General features: G+C 26.0%; 1 protein-coding gene across 3 annotated transcripts in view; it reads left to right on the forward strand.

The window, feature by feature from the left end:
- Nucleotides 1–25,755, forward strand: part of LOC113558490 — a 34,435-nt gene that overhangs the window by 2,063 nt on the left and 6,617 nt on the right. The window contains exon 1 of one of the 3 annotated variants that reach the window (XM_026963958.1): nt 24,867–25,520. The exons of 1 other annotated variant lie outside the window; for it this stretch is intronic. The gene's annotated coding sequence lies outside the window, so the exon portion shown is untranslated. Of the gene's footprint in view, nt 1–24,866; nt 25,521–25,755 lie in introns of those variants that run through there. One more of the 3 variants, XM_026963956.1, reaches the window with a different exon arrangement.

The following is a 25,755-nucleotide window of genomic DNA, read 5'->3' on the forward strand; positions in this document are numbered from 1 at the left end:
CAAGGTTTTACATAACTTTTTCTTCAAATAACTTTAAAAAAAAATTCCAGCGTCAATATAGAAAAAAAATTATGAACGTATGAAATTAAATTGTTTACGAAATCACGATATAAAATGATTTAAAATATTTGTTGTTTTTCAAAAAGTATACGTCGTAGAAATTTGAAACTTTCACTAGTAGTTGATAAAAATAAATTACAATTTAAATATAGGTAATAATAATATATCCTAGACTGATAAACCAGTTCTATGTTCAGAATCATTTTTCGTATACAATGATATCTTTCATTGCATTCAAATTTAACACATTCATTATAATTACCTACTCTCCACCTCTACTATACATCAGAGCGATACTCACTGGCCACTTGACCACTCTTTTTTTTTATTAATTATATTAAAATTGTTTTAAATTATCTAATTTAATATTATTTAAGTTTAAGCTTCATTGTGTAGTATTCGACGATAAGCTCTTCTCAATCTCAAGCCTATCCTAACTTAACCATGGTTCTTAAAATATTAAAATGCATTGGCACAATAATTTTTTACTTGAATTTTAAGTTCAATATAGTTTATACTAGAATTAAAAATAAAAATAAATATATATATATATATAAATGTAATTATTTTCTTTAGACATTATAAATTCAAATTTGGACAAAATTACATATTTAAGCGATGATTTCTTCAAAATCACGTACATTAATAAACTACATACATTTTGTGATAAAAAAATTATAAAATCTTAGCTATGATATGAAAATGTAATGAAATGTTTCTCATGAATATTTCATACTGAAACTAAAATATCTTAAAAATATACAAACACAATTACCTATATTTTATATAATTTATTTTAATTTTAAATTTGGACGAAATTACGTGTATTTTAATAATGAATAACGATGTTTATTATTTTCTTATGATTTAAAAAACTTTATTCATTAGTACTGTCATACCTTAAACGTATTATATATATCATAAATTTTACTAAATGTAACGACCTTTTTAGAATATGTAGATTAATTTTAAATATTACCTTTTTATATCTTGAACCTATATAAGTATAATACCTATCTACACTTTTTTACAGTTAAGTGGTGTTAACTTAAAAGTTAATAAAAATTATATTTATTATTATTATTAAAATTGATTTTTAATAATATAATAAACGAAATTTTTTTGGCTAAAATTAAATTAATTTATCGGAATACCTTATACCATTAGTAGAATAAATAAGCTATATCAAAAAATATATCATGAAATGTACGTCTAGCAATATTATAAGCTGACACCTGACAGATCGCCGTCTCCGCACGTTCAGAATTGTTTTTCGTATACAATGATAGGTACATCATTGAATTCAAATTCAATATATTTATTACAGTGGTCCATTTGAAACCTATTATACAGCAGAGCGATACCCACTTGCCAACCCTTTAATAATGTCAACTAAATAATATATATATTATTATGCATGAATAATTACAGTGCAAATTTATATTTTATTTTTTAATAATATCCTTAGAATATACATTCATTTGTACTGGTGAGTGTTAGGGTTTACATTTATTTTTGTGGCCATTTCCTCTAAAAATGAAAGTGTTCAATTCCCACTTCCCCTTAAATTAAAATAACAACCATTAAGTAAGAAACTAATTAATTTAAAAATCATAGTAATAAAATATAGTCAAACATTAATTTTTTAATAATTTAGAACTATAATAATTACAAATTAAAATATAATTATCGTTAATTTTGTAATCATTTATGTATTATCAATATTATATTGAGTATTAAATAATATTAATATTAATAATAATATTTATTTAAATAAATATTTTAACACCCCAAAGGGTAAGAGTACAGTGAGTGTAAACTAAAAATATCGCTAAATTATCAATTAAGAAGAAAAGTGAATACATATGGAGTATTATAATGAGTATATTATGAGGTATACATAAGACAAATAAAAATATAAGATAAATACAAATAATACTTAAAAAATGTAAATATAATTTTAATATTTAGCAAAAGTAAACATGTTTCTGGTTTAAAAAAAAATGTGTAGAGAAAAATTGAAAGTAGGTAATTTTGTATTTTTTGGAAGGAAATGAATAGTTTAAGAAAAAGTTGTCTAATGTTTGGTGGAAAATGGTACCATTTTTGTAAGTCAAAGAACGTTCTTATTTATTTGGGTACCGGTGGAGTAGGTTATATGTTATGAGCTCTACCTTAAAATCCTGATACCTAAAAATCAGTAATGTGTCTTACCCAGGTCTTTTCTAGTTGGTAGACGGTAATTATAAGGTATAACTAGACATAACTATGTATAAAGTTTATACATAAATTATGAAACTATTATACTAAGTTTAAGTCTATTTGCAGTTTATACGTTGCGGTATACGTATATTACAATAATTAAGTATTCAGTTCATCGTCACCAGTTCGTTATTTTAAAAATTTTAGCAAATTGAAGTTTATCTCGATACAAAATAATGGCAATACCTACATCTTATTTAAATTTTTATCATTTTTCATGGATACTGACTACTTGTTACATGTAAATACTAAATAATGATATTATATGCAAACGATGTTTTATACAATTAAATCTATTAGAGGGATAATTATAACCAATTTGTTGACAAAACAAAATAAGCACAAAGAATGAATGAAAAAAAAATAAGAACGATTTGTAGATATAAGTACGCAATGTTACATTAATCTCATAAGAGTATCTGGTAAATTATAGTATTTATGGTAAATGGTAAAAACGTCCAAGAAAAAAAATATTTTATTATTTATTATTATTATAACTATATACCTACCTAAGTTAATTTTCAATATTGTAAAGATCAATTGATTATTGAAAAAAAATATCAATCATAAACCAAAATTTTCCATCGCTTAACATAGGACTTAATTCATCGTACATCCTTGACCCTTGTTGTGATTCCTCATCCGTCAATAATGAAAATAGTTTCTAATTTCACAAAAAATATAATTTATACGGCATGAAACAGCCAACGATACCTACAGATAATTAAAGTAAAGAATATATTTTTCTATTCGCTTCAACAACAGAAAATTTTTTTTTTTAATTAAAAAATTTGTTTCTCGAGTATATTATTAAATTTAACTATATAATTATGATTTTTTTTTTTAGTGTATTACTTTGTTTGAATTTTTATTTGGAGTCCTAAGATTTCATAGAGATGTTCTGATAAATTGTTTTATTTTCTTGCGTTTTTTTATTTGAGACAGTTTGTTAAAATATGTTTGATTGTAATTTGGATTCTACATGTAGCAGATGTAGGAGCGACATTTTTTTTATCATTTAGAAGAAATCAAAAAATATTTTAGACAACGAAAATTATAGTATAGCTTTTCTGTATTTTTTAAAATAAATGGTAGATACTAGGTAATAATCACTAATAACACAGTAAATTTACTACTTATTAATAGGTGTAAAACGATGAAAGGACTTCCGCAATATTCTGTTATTCTATAATATTATTATGTAATTTGTAGAAACCTATATTATATAGACAAAATATATTTTTATTTTGTAAAGAATTAATTTTTTACATATTTTTAATAAATGTAAAGTTATTTCTTCGAAACATTACGATCATTATATTGTAATGGTACTCAACATAATATGATTATGATTTTTTTCTTAACATAATAATTAATAATAGCTATAAGTATGTTAATGTATTGTTGTTTTACATAATTATCGTATCCTATAGCTCTGCTTTATTGTTATGATGTCATTATTTATTCTAATAACTATAATGAAAATATAACATAGGTTCGTGTATAGGAATACAGTTATAGAATAGATCTATGGTCATTGATATTTGAAACACTCAATATTAATTACATATATGTAATTAAATTTCTAAAGACGGTAATCATTATTGCTGAGGTATTGACCATTTTAGAACCTACGAAATAAATAATATAATTACTAAAATAATTATAAAAACGTGTTTACTTAGTCTTCCTACCTACTATAATATACTCTCATTACGATATTCATATGGAATATAAAATTACGTTTAGGAATAAACTTTTTCCTTTCGTTAAGCTGAAACTGATTTGTGTGTAATTGGATCATTCAATAATCATTAATGTACACGCTAGTCATAATAAATTACAATACTTGTATTTAATTTACTGTTGCACTATGCATGCATAATTAATAGGAACAATGAGGATTTATTATATTATATAATATGCGTCTTGTATTCTAAATAATAAACATCCAATAATACGATAAGATGTGAACATTAATATTTTGTAAAAATTCAGATAAACATATATATATATTATTAAATGTCACACATTATACAACATAAATAATATACTGAGTCTAAATTGAATGCGATATCCGTGTATTATGTAAAGCGCTGTAACTATTATAACCAACTATAACCGTAAAACTAATTTAAAAAAATTAAATACTACAAAATAATTAAGAATAGTAGAATATATAGAGAATAAGTTAAAAAAAATTACCTAATTACGTTTAGGTTGCAAAAAAATAAATTTACAAAAAATGCGACAATTATTACATCGTTTTGGAGAATTTAATATTCATGATTAATGATTTTGTATCTTTGGAGAGGCTTTCACTTTGAATAGTCGGTGAAAGATATTACACGAATGAAATATTACCATAAGTAACGGAAAAGATACCTTTTACATAAGGTTTTAAATATTAATTTCCTAAACATACTTAGAAAAATTAGAAAATTTAAATCTTACAATAGAAAAGTTAGACTTAGTGTTTTTTAATTGCATTGTTAAGTGTTTATCATTTTTAAAAATAATATTCAAATATGTAATAGACATAATAGGAACAGAAAAGCAGAATCCTATTTCGGAGGTAAATTTTATAAATAGTTATAGAATAAAGAATTGTTTTTTCGTTTCTAATTACTATTAAAATGTTAATTAAATACGTCATTAAAACGATCCCCTGCGCCTTGCCGCTCAAATGTCATAGGTATATATTTATGAAGCAACACATGAACCATAGACCTTCCACTATATAAACAGCTTTTATTGATCCGTTATTTTCTTTGAAAAAAAGGCATTTTTGTTATTCATTGTGTGTTTATTCTTCGTAAAATAAAAATGACATTAACATAACCCATATATTAGTACGGTGGTACGTAATACACATTGGTCGCATGAGTACAATGCAGTAGTATAGTTTAGCGCTTTAATAATTAATTTACCGAATTGTATTATTGTTAATTAAAAATTGAAAAAAAATATAATAAATTACTCGACATAGTGGTATATTATAAATATTTCTAAATGTATAATATTTGCAGTAGATAACGAATAAATAAATTAAATAAATATAATATAATATATACTCGTAATCTCATATACTCCACTAAATAAACAATAAATATTAATTTATTATATTATTATTTTTAGATTCTGAGCGGAGTGATAAATATGTTTATTTTATAATAATGTATGGTTTTTTTTCGTCATTATCTTTTGGAATAGTAAAAATGTTTTGAGTTTCAACTGTAGAGTATCAAATGTAAAAATGTTCCTTAAAAAAAACAAATAAGAAATTAAGGGGAAATAGAAGCTTTTACCCGTTAAATCGTATAAACTTAACATTTTCTCTAAGTTTTCATATTATAATTTTCTTTATATGGTATAATTTTCGAAATATTTGAATTTTGGACTATTATAGACACTTGAAATTATCAATTTTTTCGGTTTTTTTAAAAAAATAAAAATATTAAGATACGTTTTTTCATTAATAAAAAAATTGATAATGAATAAAAATGATTGAAAAATTATACAAGATTATAAATACGTGGTTCATTGTTCGATTAAAAAATATTGTTTTTATAAGCATTTTTTAAAGTTCAATTTCGACAAAATTCGTCAATATCTCGAAAATTACAAATCATTTTGTATTTAAAAATTCATAAAAATTCTGCTTATATCTAAGATTTAAAAATGTAATACAAGGTTTTTTATAAGTTTTGTAATTTATGATATTTATATTGAAAAAAAATTTCTATCGGACAGTAATTAATTTTTCATTAATATTTAATTTTTACGACTTTTGATAATCATTTGTATAATAATTATTTCTTATTATTTCTTTGTATAATTATTTCTTATTAAACGATTTTTGATTTTTGCTATGGTTGCTAATAATTTTAGATGTTTACAATTTTCAATAAATATTTATATTATAATTTTATACACATGGTATAATTGAAAATTTCTATAAATTTTCATTTTCATTTATTTTTTAAAAAATATCAATAAGTAATTATTTGTTAAATGGGTGAAAATTTAATACAAGGTTCCTTATAAGTTGTTCTTATATCTACATAAATTTATTAGAAATACTAAAGCACAATTAAAATAATAATAATAATTAATATTAATATTTATATTTTATCAATATAAAAAATATACACTTGAAGTTTAAATCTTTACAAAATTCGTCAAAATCATGAAAATTACAAATTTCAAGTACCTATGTTGTAGTAGAAATAGAACATTCAAATTTAAATCCACTACTATTATAACCTTATTATTACCACCTATAAAACTATTAGAATAAAAAAAAATGTTTGCAATCTAAAAATCATAAGTTGATGACATATCACCTAAAATAAAAAAGGAGATTTTTAATAATATTTATATATTTTGTGGTCTATAAAACAAAATTCAGAAATACTCAATTGAGGGGAAGATAAACAATTACCATTTCCAAATTTTTTAAACATTGTACATATCATTTCATGGTGGAATTAAAGTATAAAACGTTACTGACTTTCAGTTATTATGACAGTCGACAGATCTATAATATATTTTCCAGTGAGTAAACGACGGTAAACTACTATGATAAATGTTACATCCGTGGTATCACATATCTATATTATTAATTGTTTACCATAATTGATAATTGTATATGCGATGTTTTAGCAAAAATAAATTCAATCTATCTAGTATTGCTAATAGCAATATTAATATTAATATTAACATTAGGCTGTCAGATGATCTCCACTCAGAATCTTCTTTTGTATACAATAGTTTGTCATTGAATTCAAGTATTCAACTCAACCATTACTTTGTCCACTAGACGCCATATATTTCGGTAAATGTTATAGTTGTGTTCCGGTAAATAGGTCTCGATAACAATATATACGTAAGTTGCGGCCCATTTTACTGTCATGTATACGTTAATTGTGTCCGACAGAAAATTCGTTATTATTGTAACTACATTGTTATTTATTGTACTACAACCGCAGAAACGAACAACGAACATATGTCAGTTCACCGATAACACTTCTAACAAGTGCACGAATAAATTGGTGATTTTTTTATTTAAAATTAAAGTAACGAACTAATGAATGGTGAATTATACAATACAATGAAAAGTAATAAAGATAAAAACCAATATTTTTAACCGTACCTACCAATATTAAAATTTATAACAATAATACTAGCGGTCTTAAGTCTGATAAAATTGAAAAGAAAATATTGATTGTAAATAAGTAGCATACATTTAAAATTTTTATATAAAAATACCCGGGACGCAATTTACATATTCATCAATAATAGACGGGACGTAATTGCAATTTACATATACACAACATGTACACAAGAGATATTCGGTACGAAATTTACATGTAAAAGGTACACTGGAACGGAACTTACAGTGACCCCCTTATTTACAACAGACCGGTAACCACTTATTTACGTTTTTTTTATTAAAGACTTTTAAGTAGGTATAGATACCTACACTAAAATCAAATGGGTATATCCATAGTTAAAAGTTTTACTTTATATTAGAGATGGGTGATAAAGATAATGAATACCACAAGTTACAAGCACATTATAAACATATTTTTCAAGGTCAAAAAATGGCCACATTTCATAGATATAGGTATACAAAGAAATCAATCGTAGTTTACTTAAATTTTTGTGTTTGTATCGTGAACACAATAGCATAACTTATTATTTTGTTTTTCTTTTGATAATTAATAAAAAAAAAATGTTTAAGCCATTTACATGTAATATTATAAATAATAATATACAAATATTCTTTAGGATGAAATGTTTATTAAATAAATTCTTTCGTCAAAGATCTTAGTTAGCCAAATTAAAGTTAAACATAGCCTAAACTTACATTTTAAAAAACTTCGTATGTATTACATTGAGTATAGCTGGAACCCCGTCACCATGCTCAATTCCTTCTATAAATAGATATGGTGTTGATTGAATTATTTAGTGTATCAATTACTAAATATATTTTATTTTAATACCCTACATCAGTTAATTTAATAAATATGTGTTATACGAACATGATATTTTTTACTATTAGGTTATTGTAGTTATAATTATTTTTACCAATAACTTCAAAAAAATTAAAATATAAGTAGATTTTATATCATAAACCAGGTTAGGTTAAATAATTGTTTGAATGTTGCCAAAAAGCAACAGATAACAGATGACAATTCGCAAAAGTACTAATAGTGACGTAGAACTGAACTTCAAATATGATTTTAATAAATTGAATGTACATATATATGCATATTACATTATGTGCTTGTGTTTATAGATTTTAACTTTACTGCATCTATTTAATGATGCATTACTATTTCACATTTAACAGTAACTCTTGATAAATTGATTGGTGGATATTGGTATATATTTAACCAGCCAATATTTATGGCTTTCTATACAATCCAATGTATTGAGCGTACTAGCCGTAGTTACACATATAATTACAAGGTTATTAAAGCAATGGAGTGGAAATTGGCTTGGATGGTCATTATTTTCCCTCTGGCTTAGAAATAACTGAAAAGATGTGACTTACTAAACTTTTAGTAGGTTTCTCCACTTAATGACATTACTATTTACTATGAAGATCGTAAAATTATCCGTTAAAAGAAACATTTATTAAAAATATTTATGGCTCAATAATAGGCAACATAGTGCTACATGGAACTTATAAAACCTTTTTCAATACATAGTAAACTCTTCTAAATGTGAAATTAATTTAGGTGTACATAAAAAGTATTTTTTATAGCCAGTTAATTGATCTAATATTATTTATATTAAATTTTATTGAACATTACTCAATTTTGTCTAATATTGCAATAATATTTTACATTTACAGTCTACTATAGTAGGTTTACTAAACTGTTCTAGTTTTATTTATCACCATAGATAAACTTATATTTTTATTTACAAAATATTATGTGCTTGCATTATAATAAAGTAATAAAATATTGTACAGCCACACAGTATTATAGTAAGTCAAGATTATTGGTTATGTATAACTTAACTACAGTTGCGTGCAATGTTAAATTTTCGAAAGAATTATTTTAATGGAAAAAATATTAAGTTGTGTAATACATATTTTTAAATAGAACCTCATACATTAAGTTATTTCTGTATTTTAAACAGTGGATATAGCCAACATTATGATGAGCTTACATAAAATATTAACTAAATATTACAAATCGGAATTCATTATAGTTGCATACTAAAATCCATTTATCATAAAAATTGACGACCTGGATTTATTTATTATTTTTATACAATATTTTTTCCTTTGTCTTCAGGGGTGTCTTTTATTTTATATTAATTGAATTATATTCAAAATGCTATTTTTAAGCCGTTTTATTTTCATAACATAGTTTTAGTAGTAACTATCAAATTTTACCAATTATTTAATTTCAATCTGTAAAATGAAAGTTAAATAACCCAAAAAAGTTTTTAAAAAATTATTATTTAAATTAACTCAAAATATACACGCATTTATATGTATAAATTTATAGTAGTAACGTTCACACATTAGGAGGTGTATGACGCCGATCACCTAATTTCTCTATAATATATATGATAGATATATTTTGTAAGTGTGAGGGACTCCACCATGATCATTGGGACCAGGCAGTGGATCCAGAATTTATGTATAAAGAATTATACCTATATAAAGATAAATAAAAACGATTTACAAATTATTAATAATAAATAATTATTATATATTTCCGATGTCTGCTATTAAACTAAAATTAAAAACAATTGAGATGGTGGTGGAGGGCCTCTTGATATTCGATGTCATAGAATCTTTTTTAAATACTTTGACACCAATCATTAGGTACATTATTTAAAAACGCATAGATTATTATGAAATATAAAAATTAGACATTCATATAGATTTGTTTTAAACGTTAAAATTGAATTTAAAAAAAAAGATAATTATATTTTAGAGAAGAAAGTATAGTATAGTATTATACTATATTATAGTAGTATAATATTTGATAATAAATCACATACATTTTGTTACTAACTTTTTATACAAGTTTATGAAATACAATCTAACTTCTTACAGTGTTGTGTAATGACATGCTAATTATCAAATTCCCATACATGTATAAATATAGGTACTGCAAAAATACAAAACTAATAATTAATTTTTTAAATAATACTATATTCTATTTATATTGTATAAAGATTAAATCCATTTCTAAAATATGAGTAAAACCTTTTATATGATTATTTTTCCAAATACATTGTTACAAAAGATAAATTAACAATTTTATGCTCAGCTAATTTATTTAGTTATTAGCAACCAGAAACGTATTAAGTATGATAAATTTTACGTATAACGATACACCATACACATATAAAATATGAAATGTACCTACTTAAGAAAAAACAGTTTTATTATCTGTACAATTTTAATTAATTACCTATAACTAGCTACTGGTTAATATATTTTCATCCGTAATAGCCAACACAGTAAATCTTATTTATTAATAACAAATTTAATCCTCGCAAGAAATTAGGTATTTGTGTAATTTTAAAAATGTTGAGCGGATTAAATTACAATTTCTAAAAAAATATATTATGCAGGCATGTGTTTGTATGAAATAATTTATGGGTTCTATAACAGCTATAGAGTATAGGTATAAAATGTTAAGAATAGTTTTTATAATCTCAAACATGCAGTTATATACGAGTATTATACTGTTATTATCTATATTATTATTATCATCATGCATTTCATACTATACCTATAATAATTATAAACTAAAATGATTTCTGTATCCAAAAAATTTAACTAGGTATACTTATATATTTACAAGACGAAGACTACATATGTAAAAATAGCGTCCTCTTAAGACCAAAAAAGGTGGGTAAATGCCAAGTGGATAGCGCTCTGTATAGTAGGAGTCGAGTAGATCAATGTAAAAAATGTATTAATTGAAGTCAAAATATTTTGAAAATTTTATCATTTACAGAAAATGTTAATTTAAACATTTAGTAAAAATTTCAAGTAACCAAGGCAATTTATTTTTTGAGTTTCATCAAAATTGATTAATCAATTATTTCTTTATTGTGGTCTTTTATGATTATTTTGAAAAATACTTGAAATTTGTTATTTTTAACTCATCAAAGTATTATATCTAAAAAATCTAGGCATTTTTTCTACTCACAAAAAAAATACTCATCACTCTAAAATTGCAAAACTGGTGGTATTCATTGCTCAGAATATCATATTATACATAAATTATATCATTTTATTTATTTTAAATTAACTGTTTTTAAGTATTTTTAATTATAAGTACATTGTATGGATTATGACAGGATGGAACCTGAATCTGAATCATATTTCATATTTTGTAGGTAATTAGTTTATAATAATTAATAATAAATAGCTCGGTCCAAAGTATCTGGTAGGTAATAACATAATAGCTGGTAGTATTATGTACATAGATATGATTTAATAACAAAATATTTTTTTATTAATTATTAATAAACCTTATTGCGTTGTGGGATTATTTGAGGCTCATGTCTATGTAATCCAAACTATAGGCAGTTAAGCAACAATCATACCGAAACATATTCACAAGAATAACGACAACAGTGATAACGTTCAGATTACCTGTGTCTCCAGCCAAAATATAACACAATTATATCAAACACATCTACAAATTATAATTACATTAAACCAAAATACACAAATGTGTCTTAATGTGCCAAACGTGGCTTAATTGCTTAAAAATGAATCAACAATAATTCTTAATATTTTATGATATTATGTATACCTAGTGTGTATAGTGTTAAACTGTAAAAATATTTACATGGGCGCAGAATATGTGGATATGTTACGTGATTATTTTACTAAGACTTTCCTAGAATTTTTCTAATTTAAAACTACTTCATATTATAATATCAATAAATTTAAATACGAAATACAATAAATTCTAATTAGTGAATAACAGACATAGAGGCATATAAAACTATTGAAACTGTATTTCTACAAGGAACTTGTGAATAATATAGGTGGCGTCCTACCTTAACGCGGCACTCAACGCGTAACCCTCGTGAAACGGGCGTGGCACGTGTCGGATCTGGAGGAAATCAAGACTCGTTTCATCACTACACAACACTGTATAATACGAAGTCGCGAACGGTAACGCAAATGATAATTGGTGATACATCAAGATTCCCTATGAGAATTGCATTCAAACATTATGCTACACACACGTGGACGCGAAAAACGAAGAAGCGACGTGATCGAAAATTTGTCGGCGGTGACGGGTGCGGAGAAAAACGGCCATGACTATACTTGCAACTATTGCGTAAAACTACAGAAATCTACAGAAAATATTGCGTTTACCCGTTTGCCACAATTATAAGTACCGTAAACAATATGGTCAGCGGTCACTTCGACCACACTTATTGCGTCGAACCGTGCAGACAAATTTTCATTAGATTTGGCGTAACTAACTAGACTTAGATTTGATTGAACGCATCCGCGAACTCCGTAATGAAGTTTTATAAATCCCGCATGGTTCTTTGTAAATGTGTAAATGCCATACGATAAGTAGCCCATCTGAGGAGACTCCTGTTAACATGGTACACGGTGAGTACCAATTAACTGTGATATTTTTCATTGATCACATAGAAATATAAAACAACTAGATTTCCGACTGCCTATTATAATATATACCCATAGAAACGTTTAAATCGTGCGCCCATATGCCAATACGACAATGTTTACCTAATCTAACCTCGATAGATAAGATGCCTATGTTATACATATGTAAAATAATACTATTGTAAATGTTACCTGTTGTCACGGTGTTAAGGTAGGTTTTAGAAAGTCGTGTGTTAGAATAATGAGTTTTAAAATACATCTGTAAATATCATCCTTTAGATGATGTTCATTAGAAACATTTATTTTGTTTACTGCAAACTCGTATAATTTATTCATTTACAAAAAAAAATTTAATAATACAACATAATTATAATAATTTTTAATACTATTAAGACTAATAGCAATAGTTCTCATAAACTAATTTAAATCATCATCTATTCTTTTACAATTTTAAAACAAATTACTATTCTGTAAATCACCACGTTTTAATTAGTTAACAGGGTTCGTAATTTGTTGCTCCGACTGTTGTAAATGTAAAAAAATCTTGTCGAATGAATTACAAATAGAAAAACATTATCAATTGAATTAATCACTGCTTGTTCAAAATTAGTTAGGTATTATTTACAAATTATAATAAAATATGCAATGATACATGCATATTTTTTCCCAAAAGTTTTATACTCTATTACATAGGTTTTCTAAAACTTTGTATTCTAAAAAATGTTTATTTAAAATGTGCACCCAATTCATTTACATATGCCTGCTGACTTCAATAAGATTCAAATGGTCGTTTATTGAATTGTTTTGTATATTTTATGGTTGGTCACCATTGTCACTGTTAATTTTTTGGAATTCGTCTGATTTACCTTTAGCAAATTTTGATCGAATCATTTTCGCTTCGCCATTCGTGAGTGTGTAAAATACGAGTATAATGTACAGTATCAGTGTGACAACATTTTGGTAATAGACCTAAGTTTTGAACGAACTTTCATATCAACTCCAACCAAACGAATCCGTGGCAGTTCATAAAGAAAGATCCACCGAGCGACCGAACACATCAGTCGCCGTTACTTATTCCTTGTAGGAATAGCAAATTTACAACTCTACGAAGCGTATTTAGAATGTAATGTAATGTATTAATATACTTACATATTTATGTACAATGTTTTGTGTGTATAGGATTGGTGAATCAGAGTAAAACCTTAGTAAATAGTCACGTACTCACGTGACTTATACATATTATTAAGTGTTACAGCAGTTGTCTGCTTCGTTATGCGTTTGCATTTTACACTATTTCGGTAATATTGTATAGATCGCATACTCGCATATTCGTGTTTATCTACTAGATATATAGATCTGAATTTTTTTTATTATATAACTCAAGTTCAATCAAGAGTGTATTTAAAAATTGTAATTCACCTTAAAAAATATATCCACTCCTTTTACAGCTAAACACAATAAACACGCACACACAGAAAGTTAACAGTAATTTTTTCAATGACAGATTTAGCTTTTAATAATTTGATTTTTTAAGTAATAGTTATAATAAAATAAACTTGAATAGTTATATAATAATAAAAATACTTTCAACTTTCAAGGAATAAAATTTTTAAAGTAATATTAGAGATATTTTTGTGAATCAATTTGTAACTGATGTATCATTGCTTTGACTATACGATTATGTATATCTAATACAATACTACGGCTTAATTGGTCAATGTTTAATAATGTAATGATACTATTGACACTAATAACAATATTATTCATTAATATTTAATATTATTATTTTTGTGTATAATCCTTGTTAACTAGTAGTGTTGTATATTTGGTTTTATTATAAGCAGAATAAATCATAAATGTCAATTTTATAAAATTAATTCAATTAATAAAAATAAAAGTTCATTAGCATATTACCTTTTTCGTTGTTACGCACTACCACTCAAAAATACCTATATTATTCTAAGATCGATCTCATATCATAGATTTTTTCATAGCGGTGTTTTCATAAATTACTAATGAAAGTATTGATAATTAATTGTTATCAATGTTTTAAAAAGTAGTGGTAATAATATTTGCCATTTTATCTCATTATCCTATATAGCAGGTAATAATTAAATAATACGATATGCCGATATGTGTTAACCATTTAACCATAATACTGTAGCCTACTAGTAAGTACCTACTACTATTTAATTATTTATTATTATCTGTTATAAAGTATGTTATGTACCTACGTTTTTTATGTTACGAATTTATGATGACAATAACTGAAATTTATGTATAGTTTATTTACAATATTATAATAACGATAATTTTTTGTATTAATAACTGGTTCAAACAGGCTGCAATTTTTCGTAATGATTTTTTCTAACTAGTCCATTTTTTTATTTTGGCAATATTGCATAAAACAATGAAAACATAAATAGTTGAACATAAAATAAAGGTAAAAAGTATTTTCAAAGTGTAAACAATAGCTACAAATAACCGTATAACATAAATAAACAAGGAGGTAGTTGTTTGCAATATTACATAATATAGGTAAGTAATATGAAATAATTAACGTATTACAAATTTGCATACAAATCGAACAAAGGATAATATAATATAAATTATGGTTTGATAATTATTTTCATGTTCACCTATTATAGTTAGGTACCTGTTAATGACCGTCGACGATATAATGAACAATAATGACAGCTATTAGTAAAATTGTATAGAAATTGTCAGTTTTTGATTCTCGGTTGTTAAATTATGTATTGAAGGTGTAAAACACTAAAACGTATTATCTAATAATATCAAATTTCACTAGATTTTGTAGAAAAAGAAAAAATATCAGCCCCCGGGTGTGTGGACTTGTGTTACTTAGTACTCAGCTCACCTCAGAACAGGTCAATAAAATAGGTATTGTTATTGTAAGAAATGTATTTAAAAAAATTATATCATCACCTTCGATATATAAAACAATTATATATAGTTGACTGCCAATTACAATCCCATATAGGAACGTTGGTCCTGCGGCCATATGCTAACAGGACAATGCTTACAAAATACCTCTATGGTAAAGATGCTTATATTGATAGGTATATAATATACGTAACGTAATGTCCAACCTATTTTTCTTACTTTAGTTAACAATTATCTTCAAGCAGGCCACCAAGTATAAAAAATTTTAATAAACGCAATAACCAATATCCAAAAAATTATATTGGAATTATGTTTATTGACGATTAAGTTAACAGATTGGGTATATTTTAATAGAAGTATACAATTTATATATATAGTTATTTAGCATTATCAGTATGCTTGATATTTCTGACATTCATGATTATTTATTATTATTTGATACTTTCATAGTGAATATTTTGATGACTTATATCTTATAAAGTACTGTATTATGAATTTATGAATAACATTGTTTAAACATTTTAAGAGAACATGGTGTCCAGTTTTATTGTCTCCGTCTTAAAAGTGCATATAGGTAACAGTAGTTCCTATTTAGCTTCGTTAGTATAAAATTAAAGAGAATCTACTTACTATAAAACATTTTTTTAGGACTTTTGCATACATAAGCAATTGTCGTTGTTCTAATAACATATTCATTTAAATAAAATAATAATTTAACAACAATAAGAAAACAATTTTAAATTTGCCATATTGTATAAGTTTTTTTGTTAACTTTGACTACAAAAGCTATAGGTTAATATATCATTGCAGTAACTATTCGTATTAACTTATGGTTAACTTAATTATATTAAAAATTAGTTATTGGTTTTTAAGACTTTAAGTACCTCTACACGTATTTTGTTTAATTATTTATTTTTTAATTGACCAATGTTCAAGTTTCTAGTTTTCGTTATAAGAATGTCTAAAACATTTTGAAAATCTATATTGACCCTTACAAGAATGTATCAAATTAATTTCCGTGAATAAAATATTCAACTATCAAACAATGAAACAAGTGAAATTTATGTCTGAAATTATTATTTTTTAAACTACAATGTAACAAAATAACCAAAATAAATGTAGTAGTAGTAGTTTTTTAACTACAACAATTGAAAACCAATACATTTTCTTGATTTACACAGGATCTAAAATCTCTAGTGATAATTTTATATGTTCTTACTTCGGCTAATACTTAGGTACTAACAATGCTTTATAATTTCAACTGGGATTTATATTTTATAAATATTATATGTAGTTTAACACACGTGAAATGGTAAATGTATTATTCCGATTCGCGGCGTGTATGCCATCAAAGTATAGCAGCCGCCCCGGGCCCTGGGTACATTATATAATTGCTTTATCTAATCATATTTTACGAATAAGGTTTCGATAATCGCATTTACCTAGAAAATAAAATATATATACGGTATGTTATACGATTCCGTAGGTATTCACATTCACACACACACACATTCCCCTTATACTAATGTATTTTAATGTTTTTATGGTATATACAATACAAATGTATCGGAAAACTTTAAGCAATGACATTATTTATTTACTTTACTTTAGTTATTTTTCTTTGTCAGACGTCCAGTCCTATATAATGTTTATTGTATTTATATTTAATATTTGCTATCATATTATTATTCTACCCCCTCCCCCCTTCAGTATTTCACAAATTTTTGTTCGTTATCACACCAACATCTGATTTTTACAATCATAATTCACTAATCAGTAAACACAATATAATATACTTTTATAAAGCCACTTCAGTTCGTCGTTATATAACAGCGATATAAGTATAATTTTGCTTGACGCAATTCTATTATGTCAAAATATCTAAATTTAAAAGTATAAAACTTTTTTTTTTATTTAATAAAATTGTACTTATAGATATTATAAATAATAATAACAATATTGTAATAAAACTAGTAATGGCATTTAGTAAATTGGAAATCAATACCTCTATATTAGTATATTGTATTCCTCACATAGATGTTTTAATTTATTTTTTCTACTACTATTTTTGATGTGTAGTGGACTTTGATATAAGTTACCAATTTACGCTGTGGTATTTTTGTTTCTTCAACTGCATTTTCTACACATATTTCAAATTTTTGTAATTAACCTTAATCAATAATAAACTAATTGTATTGAATTCTTGAATTTTTGATTCTGAGCGAAACGATGAACGCATTATTTTACATTGATGTCTTTTTTGAGTATGAGTTAAGTCCGTATTCGAAAAAAAAATCGTGGGAGGGGATGTTATACAAATCTTAGTAAGTGGTGTATAAAACAATGATGAAATAATTTCTAAGTTTGCCTAATGCGAGAACATTTTGGGGAGGGGGTGAACCCTCCAACCCCCCTATATACAACCTTGGTATGAGTACATGATAAATAGTCAATAAGATGGTTTTGGATACCAAATTGGATCTAGTTTATATTTTTAAGAGATCAAAATTATCGATTAAAAATTATTCATAGCATAGAAATTCTTGAAAATTTAATACATAACTCCTCATAAGTTTTAATTTTCTCAATTAAAATATGTCAAAAATCTATGGTCACGATATTGTTTTATGAGTATTTAAAGTGAAAATTTGTATATAATTCATAACAATTAATAAATAATTTTGTGGTTATCCACAAGAGCAGTATCCACTTGCCTACTTTTTTTTTTAATAATAGTAATATTTAATAATGAATGAGTACTTATTGATAGGACGCGTGTGTTGTCTGTCTTACTGACGTACATCATAACAAAATTTTCTTTCAGCAGAATACATTTTGTGATGTTAGCTTTAAAATTAGAGTAAATTTACCTATTATCAAATTTAAAGGTAATAAGAATATTATCTAGACAATGACATAATATGCTTTTAATGATATTATTATTTTAAAGTGAGTTACACCTATGTAAAATACAATAACTTTAAAATGTTCATAACTCACTTTAAAATGATAATATTATTAAAAGCATTTGTCAATGTCTAGATAATATTCTTACCTTTAAATTTGATAACAGGTAAATTTACTCTAATTTTAAAGCTAACATCACAAAATGTATTCTGCTGAAAGAAAATTTTGTTATGATGTACGTTAGTAAGACAGAGACAACACATGTGGGTATGTCGTCCTCTTAAGTTTGAAAATTGATTTTTGAATCAATATCAAAATATGTATACGATTTTTAAAAAAATACGTAATAAACGGCTTATATAAAATTAATTGCTATCATAAAACATATTTGTATCTAGTTAGATTTTAAATACATACACTATTTTTCTAAATACGGATCGCATAATATTCTTGGCCCTGGGCTAGTTATTATTACACACACATGTATGATATTACATGTATAGGTACATGATGAATTTTGATTATTTTATATTATTATTGACTTATGTCAATATCGACGCAGTCATTAGAAGAAAAAAATATTTTGGTTTAGATATTTTAACCGAATACCGAATAATAAATATATATGTACAGATAAACATAAATAATAATAATATATAATGTATTAATATGGATAAATAAAAAAAATGTGGTACCTGCTAATTTCTTTATTAGTAAAGTACTTAAGTGTGTAAACTACGTATTTATAATTTTACTTACTGGTGTCTTAAGATTTTGTTTATTTTAGATTGTACGCGGAGTGATGAATGTATTATTTTAAAATGATGTGTTTTTTTTTATCTGTCACCTTTAAAACTTTTGGCTTTTGAGATAGTAAAAATTTTCCGATTTTCAACTTTTGGTCAAAAGTAAAAAATTTCCAATGATTTCCTCAATGATCGGGAAAAACAAATAAAAGAAATTCAAGAAAAATGGGGAGAATAACTGTAGAAACTTGAAATTATCAGCTATAGTGTTTACCTATATTATCATTTTACATATATGGTTTAATTTTAAAGATATTTTAACTTTTTTTGAGCTATTCACATAAAGTTGAATTTTTCGATTTTGTTAGTTTTTTTAAATTTATATATAAATTACGATAAAAATATAGTATGAGTAAAAATGCTTGAAAAAATATTACAAAATTCCTAGTAAGATTTAATTTCTTTTATAAAAATATCAAAAATCTAGTCAATATTTTTATATAAGTATTAAAATTAAAATTATTCAAAATATCCAAAATTACAAATTATTTTATAGTTAGAAATGTATTTAAAAATGTCTGTTCATACATAAGATTCGATAAGTCAAATTAATTTTTTATGTCCGTTTGAAGCTTAAATGTTTACGATAGTAGGTACATATTCACCCGTACATAGTAGGTACTTATTTATCCTCAAACATTTTTTGTTATTTGTTGTACTTCAAAAACGTATAATTAAACATTTTTAACATTTTACCAAATGTTTTATATTATCCATTTTCTATACATATATGGTATAATTTTCAAAATAATTTGATTCTTTTTTAAACTATTTATAGACATGAAAATTTTTTGATTTTTTACATTTTTTCACAAAACTGTCGTTAAAATGTTATTTGATGGATGGATAAAAATCCTGGAAAGTGTAATAAAAGATTCTTTAGTTATTTTAGAGACTTAAGTTATTTTTATACCTATATAAAAATTAATTTTAAAGTTCTATTTATTAATATTATGAATCTATTTACACTATAAATACATTTATGATTTTGCAGTAACTTAAAATTTAATAACAATAATATTATACAGTATAAATATATTTTATTATTAAACTAATTGAATACTTATAATATAATAAATTTATTTTTTTCGGAAACAATTAAAATAATATACCATAAGACTAAAAGTAAAATAAAAATTATTTTGATAACTATATCAAAAAACATAGTACGATATGGTCTCCACTCAGAATCATTTTTCGTAATATACAATGACATATCATTTATCATTGAATTTAAATTTAACACACCCATAATAGTAACCTATTCGCCCCCTAATGTACAGTAGAGCTGTACTTAATTGCCTACCTTTTTTTTTAGTTTTTTTGATGCGAACTGTCAAGCACAAAATACACTTAAGCCAAATTCTAGAGTAAAATGTAGATACGATACGTCAGTAAAAATTCAAATTTTGTAAGTAATCAAATTTTCTAATTATTTAGTTATAATTTAGAATAAGTAATGACATACGGTAGTTAAACATAATAAGTTAATTCTTAATGGGCACTTGAAATTAATAATTGGGCGACTGGAGTTGGACGTAGTTCTAAAACAGTTTAATTATAATATTCACTGTATAGATATGTGTATATAGATTAACGTGCCTGCAGTATAGCTACTACTTAATAGCTAGAATTGTATATTTAAATATAGTATGTAAAGTATATTGTGTTACTAGTATATTGTATACTTACGATTTGATATACAATTATTTTAGTCTGAAAGTAATATGTATATACCTATTGACTTACTTATGGTCTATGGCGAATAGTAAACTGAACGCAATCATAATGATAGTATTAAAATTAAATTTAAATTATACTCTTCTTCGCTATCATATGTCCAGTTTGCGTTGTGTGTTCCTCATGATTTCCTCAAATGACACGTGCCCTCCGCCGCTGAGTTCGACCTACCGACCTAACCGGACGAATATAACGCACGTATCGTACGGCCAGTATTTTGTTAATGCCTAATACCTACACGTGTAGGTAATATTTATTTATATATAAATATATATAATAAATATCATTCACGTGTATATAATATACATAAACATTTATGTAGTGGTATAATATAGTAGTAGGTTGATGTACCCCCTCTTACCATACCACTCGTGGAACGGTATAGTGTACATAGAAACTACGACGCGGAGCAACGACCCGAGAAGAAAAAGGATCGACACGATCTATAACATACAATAATACTAATAATCTATATACAAACGAGGTAAAAAAATACATATATTTGTCCGTTGAGAACTGCACGACGATCCCGTAGTCGAATCGTATAATTTATAATATAAGATGTAAGGTGTACAACTGCAACCAATTCCCGTATGACGGTACACGCCTGGTCTATATTATATTCTTCGAAGTCAATTTTCGAGCTTGAATAATATTATGTGACACATTTCTTATGAATTTGAATAAACGGTATAACATAAATTATACGCTCAATGTACTCTTTTAAGACCACATTTAGTTAGGTATACGTAAATACATTGTACATTGTATATACATTGTTATTGGTGTCATATTATTATCATTGTTCATCTCGGAGGCCTTGTAGGTATTTGAGTCCGATACTCCGATTTATATCAGTTGTCTTTTAATAATTTCTATGCGAAACGCATGATTTGAAACGTAAATAATTTAACATTTAAAAATAATTTGTTAACACTCTCGATGAAGCTTAAAATATACGTATCAAGTTGACTTTTTGATTTAAAATAATATGTAAAAATATATTTATATAGTTTTTTAATCATTACTTTTTTTTACTTGTTACCTATGTTTTTATTTTCAAAATAATTTCATGCAGTACCATATTTTAAAAGCAAAGAACAAGTTTAGCTTGGGCGGGTTATGTAATCATCAAAGTATTTATAATTTTTTTCATAGCTGGTTATTATTATTTTTTTATATTTATAAAGCCTATATAATATAGATATATATATATATAAACATACATACAGAGTGTAACAGAAATATCTGACGAATATAAATTAACCAACTACCTATGTAATGATTTATGTTTTTATCAATATGCAATTTTTTTTTTAATTAACAATTAGTAATTATCATATAATAGACATCTATATCAAAACTATAAATTTAAAAATTGATAGTAATAAAAGACATAGTCTTTTCAGATTACATCTATCAGTTCTTTCTATTACACTCATTGCTACATTTAATATATTATATAGATTACAATAGATCATTTTTAAGTGATTTTGACAATCAGGCAACATCAAAGTTACTATGAACTTTTATGGATAAAAAATTATGTATTATTATCATAAAATTTGATAACCTTCCGTATGTTTTTTAGTTATTTAACGTCCATACCTCAACCCAAGTAATTTAATTTTAATTTTCAATTTCGAATTATATGATTGCGAATACATATTTATTTTACAAATAATTAATATAAATAAAAAATTATATTTTATAGCTATAAATATTAATGAAGTCTTTAAGAACTAAAATAAATAATTAATTTACAGAAATTCATTGTAACCCCCTCTTAAACTCGACCAGGAGAAAATTACATAATCATGCAAATCAAAACAATTTTAAAAGAATATTTTAATTCCATTAGGTTTTGAATGTTTCTTTAACATTTTTAAATAAACTGCTATCGAAAAAAACTGAATTTTTTAAACTGGTTGAGATTATTCACCAGAGATGATGAACATGTTGCATAAGACGAATTATACAAATGTAAAGAAAAAATTTTCCAGCAATAATTTAAATATAAAGATTACATTTGATGTCCTTTTATTTAGCTACAGAAATATTTATACAAGTATAAACATTTTTAAATCGTGACATTATCAGATGTATTTATTTCCGACCACTGACAATCTTCATAAAATCATAACAAATATGCTCTAATCTAAAAAGATTAAAAAAAAAATGTAGGTAACTGCGTGACACGATGTCAGGAGTGTATTATACTTTTTTATGGTTAAAATGTATTAAGGTATATTTTATTCAAACACATTAAAAAAGTAGGAGTGATCGAATGGTCATATGATGATTACTACAGTATAAGTCGTTTCATTTTTTTGACTCCAACACTATTTATCTAAAAGCATTAACATAACATAAAACTATAAGAGATACACCAGTCACCAATAAAACTGAAATATGAAATGTATTAATTCTAAATTATTCAAATTCGTTTTCGTAATTCCATGTGTTTGTTTCTAACCATAGTTGATTTTATCGACACGATAAGGTACTCAAGGTTATTCTCGTTCATCAGAAATATAGGATTCCATTGAAAAAAAAATGGGAATAGTTGTTAGTTTAGAAATTTCTAACAATTGTACTTACTAGACCTAGAAATATCCCTGCGACCTTAATTTATGCAGCTCATAGTAAATAATAGACAGTAGTTTCAAGTTACATTAGTACTTACTACCTTTAGACGTAGGTACATTAGGTAAATAAATAATATACTCATTTTCTATTTTAACATGAACACCTAGTCTTAGTAGTTAGTAGTAATATTGTTGTCAGTGTTGGATTCTGCAGATATTAGCCATTAGGCAAGATTCGCTTTAAAGGCTACAGGCCACTGTATAATATTGTTCATTATATTATTTATGACCAACATATCTAGATAAATATAATTTAATTTAATTTTAGGGTATATTTTTATATTGGTTTATCATATTATTATTTATTTGATTTCGTTTTAATTAGTTAGTATTATAATATACATATTATTTCTTGTTCATAAAAAAAACATGTATAATAATTTATAAATACATCTATACGGGTCACGGAACAGTCAACGTCCAACGCCAATTAAAGGAAGATAATATTATTATTATTATTTATCAACCAATTATTAGGTACTTAATATCAATACATTTTTATGTTTACAATTTTGCACCAATTTGTCTTCTGTATATTTCCACCGTATCGTCTTCCTTCAACCCGCCGTGGCCGCCTGCTCAAGTTATTTGTTGTACAATATTGTAATACTATTATGCCACAATACGTGTAATTCTGTCGAAGCCGTCGCCGCCGTTGTTGCGATGACGTAGTCCGTATGGCACGCGGGTCGCGGGTGGAGGTACACAGTATTATTATTATTCACGGTTTCTGTGCGGCCGTGTACGTCAGTGCGTGCGTGCATGCGCCTTATGTGTGCGTGTGCGTACGTACGTGCGTGCGTTTGCGTGTGTGCGTTGGCCCCGGCGACAATTATTATTATTATTCGTACCGCCGCCGCCGCCGCCACTACAGCCGCCGAGATTATCAGCCGTCGTCGTGGTGTGCGTGCGTGAGAGCGTGTGCCCGTTGTGTGTAGTTCGTGAACGGGTGTTGTAAAGCGGCGAAGGGGGAAATAATCGAAAGAAAAAATAAACTGACAACAGCGACGACGGCGACGGCGACGAACCAGTATTTGTTACTACACACGATAATCGTCATTTCGTCCGCCGTCGACTTTTTATTATTTTCTAGTACGTTTATTAGTATTACATTATTCGTCGTCCGGCGGCCCTTGAAGTACAATATATCGCTGCCGAGCGATTAGATTATTATTATTATTATTCATTTTTATCTTTTATTATTACTATTATTACTATTCGCTTTTTCCGTCGCGATAAATACCGTACGGCCGTCGCCGTCGTCCGTAGTGTGACGTCCAACGCGCGCCAGTGTGCTCTGTTACGCCGTCGGCGGCCGTCGTCGTCGTCGTCGTCGTCGTCGTCGTTGTCTTCTTCTTCCTCCTCATCATCCTCAACAACACACGCAGCAGCGCCCTTTGGACGTTTCGGTCGTCGTTCGCCGTTTTTTGCGTCACTCGTTTGCCGATCGCGCAAGCCCGCTCACCCGTGTTGCCGCCACCGTTTGAAAATGTCCCGGGAAAACGTTTGACTTTCCGCTCTTAAAGGAGAATCCGTTTCGCCAACGTTCAGGTAACATTCCTATTTTATGTTCGTCGTTGACTGTATACGTTTGTTTAGTGACAGTAACTGTTTTTATTTTTTATTTTTATTCTGTCAATCGTTTAAACTATGACTGTCAATTTGCCACAGAATTCGTATTCCCTTTTTTTTTTCTGTCGGTAATCAGTCGATAACATGCATGTCATGCATACCATTTTCTTTTCAAATGTCGTGATTATACTTGATTATATATATATATTAAGTA

The sequence above is a fragment of the Rhopalosiphum maidis genome, chromosome 3, assembly GCF_003676215.2.
Source record: "Rhopalosiphum maidis isolate BTI-1 chromosome 3, ASM367621v3, whole genome shotgun sequence".
NCBI lineage: Eukaryota > Metazoa > Arthropoda > Insecta > Hemiptera > Aphididae > Rhopalosiphum > Rhopalosiphum maidis.